This window comes from Ptychodera flava, chromosome 19 (genome assembly GCF_041260155.1).
Source record: "Ptychodera flava strain L36383 chromosome 19, AS_Pfla_20210202, whole genome shotgun sequence".
In the NCBI taxonomy this organism is placed as follows: domain Eukaryota; kingdom Metazoa; phylum Hemichordata; class Enteropneusta; family Ptychoderidae; genus Ptychodera; species Ptychodera flava.
In genome coordinates this window covers 19,360,518-19,370,019 of record NC_091946.1, presented here as the reverse complement: position 1 = coordinate 19,370,019, position 9,502 = coordinate 19,360,518, and the positions used below count along the sequence as shown (strand labels likewise).

General features: G+C 36.6%; 1 long non-coding RNA gene across 1 annotated transcript; it reads right to left on the bottom strand.

Moving 5' to 3' along the window:
* Positions 1–3,428: 3,428 nt before the first annotated feature.
* On the bottom strand, positions 3,429–6,614 carry LOC139118260 (uncharacterized). Its single transcript, XR_011548653.1, has 2 exons — positions 6,534–6,614; positions 3,429–6,143 (listed from the first exon to the last, which is right to left on the bottom strand). It is a non-coding gene; the product is annotated as an uncharacterized lncRNA (long non-coding RNA).
* Between the last annotated feature and the right edge of the window lie 2,888 nt (positions 6,615–9,502).

Below are 9,502 nucleotides of genomic sequence, written 5' to 3'. Positions count from 1 at the left end.
CATAGATAAAAGGAGTTTGCTAAAATTGCATCTTACACCACTTTTACGTATTATAATGCGTTTTAAACTGCAGAAATGAGAGGTCAATGATAGCATTCATTTTACGTGTTATAAGTAACTACAATATATTATAAAACTCTTACTTTAATTAGTCAAACCCAGAAGAACTCATTACAAACGTCCAATCAACGTTTTTGGCAACAGTGTCATGAAATATGCTTTTCAACAAGTTGAAATGAACAGGAATCGATTGAACATCTCTTGTTATATCTAAATACCTTTCTTTATCTTGAAAAATCTAAAAGATACGTTAGTATGGAAACATTAGCCTAATCTCGTTGCAGGCTTTATCTTTATATCCTTTTGTACAGGGAAATCAGATTCTGTTATGTGTCTATCTATGATAGCTTTGTAATTTATCGATATGGGCTTTATATTGTTGCCTATTATTTGTCAAACGAATGCATACATTTTGCAAAGAATACCGACTAATTGCATTAACATCATTGTCGTTCCGATTCAGGATGGTAAAATTGAAGTTGTTCCATCACTTTTGAAACATTGTTGAGTGATAGTCTGATATAAATACGTTCGTTTAGTGACTGGCGAGAAGCAAATATGAAAGACTTAATTAAATGAAGGTACGTAAAGAGTGGACACTTATATGCCATAGATATCTGTGTTCTGTATATTGCATTAATTTCACACCTTTTGTCATTAGGTATGTAGATAGAATTCTTCATTGCATCTAGGTAGATCATAAGAGGAGAAAGTGAGCCGTATTTATTGTCGAAATGTCTTACTTATGGAACAAACTGTCATTGAAATGCAATAAATAAAGTTTGATAGGCTCTTTCGTGTATACACTGCATTGTTTACGGTATTCACAGTAAAGCCAGACACATATCTACGGGTCCCTGATATATCAATATCGATAAACAAAAGCTTATATCATACATAAAACGCCACTACATTTTAGCGATATAGGCACGGGTATGTCATCTTGTACAATATTATATGATCCCTTAATTCCATGAGATATATGACGATGTAACTTGTATTTCGATAACATTTAGTTTTGATAGAGAGTGGGCACACCATACTCAATAGATATAAAAAGATTGTTAACAAACACAACATACACTGTATCCATTAGTACATTTAAAGGATTCATCTTTGATAAATTTTTACAAATTTTTGGCGAGTAGTCCTGAGCAGTTTGACGCAATAGTCACTATGGTAGATTTACTTATCGTTTCACTATTATGCCGACTGGACTTACTTCCTTACAATAATGCGCGAAGACAATTGATGTTTTGCAATAAGGAGCTCGAAACTATTTAAGGCGCTTAACCCGGCAGTAAAGAACGATCGCCATTAGAGGAGTTCATTTCAGATAAATATAAAAAGGAACGGGTTTCTGCCCGCTTTTTTAGTATGTTGCAAGATTGTTACATGAAATCGCAGTTCAGTGTGGCGTAAAGAGTGAAGATTCTATTAAAAATACATCAGTTGTAAAACAAAGGTACAGAGTTCAATAATTTACGATTCAAGGTTTAGTTTCGGGGGCAAATCTGATGTCCAGATGGCTTGTATAATGTAACATAACGCTTGGTGTCATATGATAAATGCACTCTGATATTGATATGTTGGTTATGCAGTCCGCTCTGTCCGTCTCCATATTGGTGTTTTACGCATATAGAACTCGGAGGGCGATATCTTTATATACTAGTGTCTCTCTATTCACTCGCAGAAGCCAAAATTGAGCAAACCATCTTACATTGGTAAGTTATTGGTGAAATTACAGGAATTAATTCTGGAATAGTTTCAGACAGTCGTGACATCTACCACAGTAGGATTAAACCCGATAATTTGTAGTCAAAACTGGGATGTACTGTTGTACAATTGAAGCCACAGTTAACCAGGCATGCTGGGCATAATGTTACACTTGCATAGGGACCGTCACAGATTGTCAGATAAGATCATAAAGCGAAATTCATTCGTGTACGGGAGGGGGAGGTTTACCTCCAATTGATTAGTGAACTTCATTTCCACACTTTTATTTTGTGATCACAAGTTTTTTTGTGTGTAAAAAGAACTGCACACTCGTGTTAACAAATTTTACAATAACTGTTTATAACTCGTTCGTGTCCAAAATACGATTTACTGAAAGTAACGTTGTATCTTAAACCTTTCATTCGTCAAATTATTAAGATAAAAGGTATAATTTGCTAAATGTTCTATAAGTGTCTGCCTGCTCTAACCACACCTGGTTATTTCACTCTCACTGTCCTGTCGAAACAGCACTACTACAGTCTTCACGAGACGCATAATTCTCAGTACATTGTTCCCTGAGGCAACATTTCGCACTTTGGAACCTCCGTTTATAGGGCGAGGGGTGGGGGTTTGATCTAAACGAAGGAATTTGATTCGTTTCTTGAACTTATGTAACAATCTGAAAGGTTCCCTTAGAATTGCTGACAGTTTGCTTTAAATTATACTCGATTACACAATTTACTGACTCATATTCTTCTTGGTCATTGGACCACTCTCTTACGGGTTGGGATTTAGAGCCGAGCGGTTTTGAATAGGATGCCTTCACTAGGTGACGTGGTGATGTACGTTGTGAGTTCGAATCATATCGAGAATTTACTGAATTAACAACGCTGACGTTACAATAGATTTCAACAAAATAAAAACAACGCCGGGTTTATTATAGTTTGAGTAACTGTATATGGTTTACTAAACCATAAACTTTAGGTTTGAGTGTTTGCTGATGGTTGATTGAGTAAAGTTATGTTTTTTGAAACACAAAGACGATAATAATGATGTTATCAAAGACACATTTTACTGCCACGCGCATTATAATCATTGTTCGGTTCGCGAAAATGCGATTGCAAATAATAATCGATTTGACATATTAATTACATACTCGCAATATTCTTTTGAGAATAAAATTAACTATCAAAATCGTATTTTACTGTGCTAAGAGAGACAGCCTCTCAGTAGCTGTTGCCAAATTGTGGTATTGATTTTTCTATCGCAATTTAAGTAAATATTGATGCCAAAGGAAGGATACGGCTAGTTTTTTTTCAATCGGGTTCGAACCCACAACATACGGCATCAGTCGCCTAGCGGAGAGGCCACAGAGAGAACCGCTCGACTAAATCCCCACTCTCAAAAAAGAGTGGTTCAATAGCCGGCTAAGTTGTTACATTTTTCTGACTGAGACCGCTCCACACGTTGTAGAGTTCGTTAAGCACTCACTCACGCATGCTCACTATCACACATCGCACATACAAACTTTATCGAGGCGAAGAAACGAATTTCATCGCTTTAACTGGGCGAACGATAACCTCGGGAACAATTCTGTCCACCAGCAGAGCTATCAACCCAGGATAGAAAATACACGACAAAGCACAAGCGAATACTAATCGACCTCAGAAGTAAAATCTTTATTGCAAATTCAGATATCGATTAAATAGACAACAAAGTGAACTACACATAATTTCAAATGAGCTAAAATTGCAGTTCTAGAAAATTTACATATGTTTCAATATATGCTACTTTGTTCAGCTGGATACCACTTCACAGATTTTTATACACGAGAAGGTAAAGAATGTGGTTGAATTTTCCATTGTTTATTTATTTCTTGAAATTTGAGAAGGGCTATTCTGACAGACTGAAGCATGTCTGAAAATAGTGAAACCTACATAAAACAAGGCCTTAATAACCGCAAAATATTTTGATTTAAAATTCATATAAATCGACAATGACACTAATATGAAAAAGTGTACATTCTATTTCGAAGACACGACAGAATCGGCTTCCCTGTAGCCATTCACCATCATTCACTAAGACTGTTCACCTTTCTGTCCGCCTGTATAACAGAACTGATTTTGATTTTAATCATATTAACTTCCCATATATTAAGAACAGGATTCAACTTTCGACAGCCTGTGATATGCACTAAATGTAATTGCAAATTCGAAGCCCGCCCTGCTTATGATAATTTTTGTGAGTGTTGAGACAAACACTTATCTATAAATAATTGTAAACTTTAGGTTAAGGGCCAGTCATAAACAACTTCTCTCTATACTCAACCGCTTTTATGGCAGATGTTAGTGACTGATGAATAAATGTGCTTCATATGTATAATGGCTAATAATCTTATCAATTTATGAGGTTAGTGCGTAGACATGTGACCATTTTCTAACATGATTTCAGAGTGATATGTAGAAGAAACCCAATATAGGACAGAATGTGCTTATTCTTTCAAAAAGGGCCTCATATCACTCGTGATAATGAAAGGCTGTGTATGCTCAAAATAAGTTAGCAGAAAATCTATCACAATAGCTTAGCTCTGATAGAAAATGTATATACAGTGACAAGTTTAGAAATGACATACTCAGATAAGCCTTTTATGTTTCCTAAATTATAAAATTTGAAATGTAGATTGAGTCAAAATGTTTGCATTTTAAATAAAGGTGATCGAAAAACAGAACAGGCGTCATAGAGTTTTTACATCTTAGTTGCCCCATTACGAGTGTACCGACTTTATTAAAGTAAGAGAGTATACATTATTCAATCAACAACCCACATCTAACCACATGTAGCCCACATTTATGCCAGCTTGACAAAGCTCTTGCACATTGGACATCCATCCTCTACTGGCCCAATGTCATTCGTTACAGGGCAAGCCCTTACATCAATTTGGTAGCAAGTCTTTAAGTTGTCTAAGAGTAACTTCCTTACGGCATTCATAACAGCTACCACCCTTGTGTTAACTCAGTGAGGAAATACAAAATTTTGTATTCGTACAACTAAGACGGTGACAATAGTTCTTACTTCAGGAACTTTAAAATGAGCCCCAACTAGTGGTAGATCAGGAGAGAATTATACAAATCTGAAAGTCCAAATATCTATCCTCCAGGCACATTATACCTGAAGCTTTTCCCTTTGAAATTAACAAAACTGTGTCTACAGAACTTGGCTGTGCATAGCATTGTTTTACATGTGGCTTTGAATATCATATTTTTGTATTCTGAGATACTTCACAGAGGGTTGTAGTTTTACCTCCAACCATCAACACTGTGTACGAATGAGCGTCCAATGGATTCAGAACTTGAATGATTGCCGACAGGCTTTGCGGTAAGAACTACTGATCATTTTGTACAACCATGGATTTACAACGGAGTTGGCAAGAATCAACGTTTGCGCTATGACTTCGAAAGCATGATAATCACCTGGCGGTCGTACTTTCCAAAGATCTACAATTTTCAAAATCACATCTACAAACGTTGGAAGGATACATATAAAGAATACAATGGTGTTCGTCAGGGTCACTTTCAAGACCTGTATGCTCTCTTTCTCGATTGACTGGTCGATGGTTGCTGGGTTGACAGATTTCGCCCTTCTTGACATTTCCTTCATGATACATACATACATTGTCACCGTAACAGCTAAAGTAATACCCATTGACCCATACGAGATGGCGTAGCAAGCCGTCACAGTTGCCATACTAAGTTTCGTTTGCTCGCAGACAACAGAAGCAGGTGATGCCAAACACGCGCTCACGATCCATGACAGCAGAATCGATTTCAGGCATCGACCAATTGTGTTGGTTAGGTGAGCTTTCAAAGGATGACATATTGCCAGGTAACGTTCGATGCTGATCAAAGTGATCATGATGCAGGATTCTGCCACACTAAGTGTGATAGGTATAACAGTCAGCAAACAGCGCATTCTGCTTCCGTTGTAAACGTCTCCGTATTGAAACAAAAAATGGTACACGCTAAGAACAAGAAATAGAGTATCAGCGATGCTAAGACTCAGCAGATAGAAGTTAGTGACTGTCCTCATTCGAGCAACTCGCGCTAATACAAACATGAAGAGTGCGTTTCCAAATATGCCAAATGATGCCAACGCCAGACCAACCATTCTCTGGGTTTGCCCCACGTTAGGTGATATGAAGAGGTCTTTGTAATTTGTGCCGTTTGCAGAAAGCTCAGAAAGGTTTGAAAGGTGCACATTCTTGATCGCCATAACCGAAGTTTCAATGCTGCACAAGAGACCAGTCACACGAGGAGGTCGAAGGAGTTGTCAAAAACACATCGGTCGAGTGACCTTGCCTGTACAAACAACTGTAAATAAAATATACGGCAAATAAATCAGTTGTGCAATAAACAGATTAAATGTTATCAACATGTTTTAAGTTGACATGCGTGAACAGATTCAGTGAGCACATCAGCCTTTGCATGTCAGAACCGTATGTGATGTTTTCTTTCAGAAAAGTGAAAGTAAATGCTATCGACACTTTGTATCTCTACGTTTTCCTGGAACAAAAATGAAGGTGATAAAGAGGTTTGGACAGCTTTTGAAACACACACACACACACACACACACACACACACACATACATATATATTTATATTAAAATATAGGAAGAAGGAGAGAGAGAGAGAGAGAGAGAGAGAGAGAGAGAGAGAGAGAGAGAGAGAGAGAAAGCAATAATATATAAAACGTTTACCTACGAGTTGCATCAACGGTATCTTATCTCTAGGGATATGCTAGATTCGATCGCGAAGATAGTCACGTGTGATAACAAGGATTATTAGATATAACAAATGACGTCATTGTACAATGTACATAGGCTTCTGTTTTCGATGTGTCCTCGGCGAATTGTAATAGTTATCTGCCCTTTTTCCTCGAGAAGAAGACAAGGTGCCCGTTTTAGGTTGTATATGATGTCACTATGGTTTCTGTTTACTTGCAAAATCCATTACCAGTCTTTAAAAGGTTTTGCATTTAAAACATCAATCTTCTAAGGTTATTACGGGAAAGGGATGTCACATGTTATAATAAGAATAGATGACAAAGCATCCTAGCCATTAAAACACTTTATTATCAGCTAGAGCGTTTTGAAAGAAACACTGTTCCTATAGTATATATTAAATTACCCTAAGGAGATCGGCGATTTATATGGCAGTCGGTGACCTTACAAAGTTTGTGCAAGTATGAGTCACCGATGCAATAAAAATGTTGTTAACTCTGCAGGCATAGTGATAAAACATAAACTATTGCGTCTAATAACAAAACGCAAAGTTCACATATTGGCCGAGACTCGAATAGTAAAAAATACCATTTCAATCTTAACGACAAATTTACTCACTTATTGATAGAAAACAGTTTACTTCGAAGTCATTGATATATTTGGATTTCTTGTTCGAGTAAAGAAAATGCTGACCTGAACATGCAGGACGAAAATTTTATATGGTTTACTCCATCGACTTTACAATTATACAATTCTTACAGATTCAGAGATACCGCCTTGTTCTGCAGGAGATTACTCAAACTCTTAAAGGGAGGGGTACTTCGATCCTTAATGCTTGGAACCACAAGGGATTAATTTTATTATAGTTAACTTTAAATGAAAGGTAAATATGTTATTTTTGTGATAATAATGATAATATGGACGGTGGCGGCGCCGGTAATTATTCTGTCAAAGAAAGTGATAATTAACGTTCATAGAAACACTCTCTTCTCAAAACAATATTTTAAGAGGTTACTTTTTTAGCGCATTCAAATTCAAACGAAGATTAAGTATCACAGAATGAACTTGTCACCTTATCATAATCCAACATTCGACGACTGCTCAATCGTTACAACTACCAGAAACGAAGATGCACACAGCTCGAAAGACACCGAAGATAAGCGATGATTATGACAATATTTCTGATTAAAAACAAATGTTACTTTATTAAATTACTTGACACCAGAAAGAAATCGGAATACAATAATAGAAAATGTAATTATTCTGATCTATTTCCAGAATTCCTATGGATGCGAATAATGTATTTATATTGTCAGAAAAATATTATACAATCAACATTGTGTCAATACAATATTTTTATTATCATCTCATAATGAATGCTAGAAATTTACAGATATGCAATAAACAACAACAATGCTACTAATAATAGAATACTGTTAAACCTATGATAGGAGCTCGGAAGGTCCCTACATATCGTAAAATAGTTGACGTATATGACTTTGGATTAAATAAGGCAACTAAATGTGAAATATAGAAATAGTCAGTTTATCTCTTATAAATCCTTCAAATTCTAAAACTGACGATACCAAAGTAGCAGTGATGTATTCACTTTTGTATGCGTCTGGCTTTTTAATGTTGATGAGAATTTGCCTTACATGTAAATGCCTTTTTAAATGCTTCTCTATATTTCTTACTCATCAATTTGTACAACCATGGATTTATCGTAGAGTTAAGAAGCAGCAATGTGATTGCCGCAATCTCAAGACTATACAAGCTTGTTGTGTCTTCCTCTTTCCATATGCCTAATATTAACAATATTCTTCCAATCAGGCCCACAAATATAGGAAACATACAGGCGAAGAAAACTATCGTGTTTGCAATGACAACCCGTACGACTTGCCAACTTTCTTTACGAATTGATTGATCGAGCGTGGTCGGTGAAACCGACTGTGCTCTTTTAGACATTTCTCTTATTATTTTTGAATACATTGTAGTAGTGATGAGAAAAGCGATAAGTAGTGGTACAACATAGAATGTGTAAAGCGCCGCACGTATACCTTTGTCGCCTTGGACGCTTTGTAGGCAAAGAAGAACCGTGGGCGACGCGCAACATAAACTTACAATCCATGAAACAAGAATTGACTTCACACACCTGCTGGTCGAGTTGATGACATGAGATTGCCACGGATGGCATATTGCAAAGTATCGTTCAACGCTTATCAAGGTGATCATTATGCAAGATTCCTCCTGAGTGAGTGTTATTGGTATCGTGGTCAGCAAACATTGGAGACTCTGATCACCGACCTTACCGATGCCAAGGTGTGACAGCAGCATGGTTATTAAGTATAAAACAAGTAGATTGCTATCTGCAATGCTCAGATTCAGGAGATAGAAGTTAGTGATTGTCCTCATGCTTGCATTTCTTGCCACCACAAACATAAAGCACGCATTTCCGTAGAGTCCTATCAAAGCTATTTAAAGCAATTATCACCCTTACGTAGAATGAGAATATGCCTTCGGTACCATCAACTGTATAGGTGTAACTACAGTTTGTGTAATTTAAAATGACCGCCGACGTCGTTGGGATCAGCGTCATATTGGTATTTATATTTCCACTTCGCTATAGTTAGACGGTGAAATAATTCTTGAGCACGTCATCCAAGGTTACTAGTCAGACAGCAAATACCTGAGATAAAATGAAAAAAAAATCATGAAACTTTAAGTACGCAATTGTTATTTTAGAGGAAGGTGATCGAAGAAAAATTTGTTTTAAAAAGGAACAAAATAATGTCGAGTGCTAAGTTAAATGCCTAAATACAGGTTATCCATGTGCCGTCTGCTTACATGCATGCAAGTACATAGATACATAGGTGGACATGCATAGAGGCTTGCATTGGTACATTCATCCACAGAAAGAAAGATAGATAGACCGACATACAGATAGCCAGA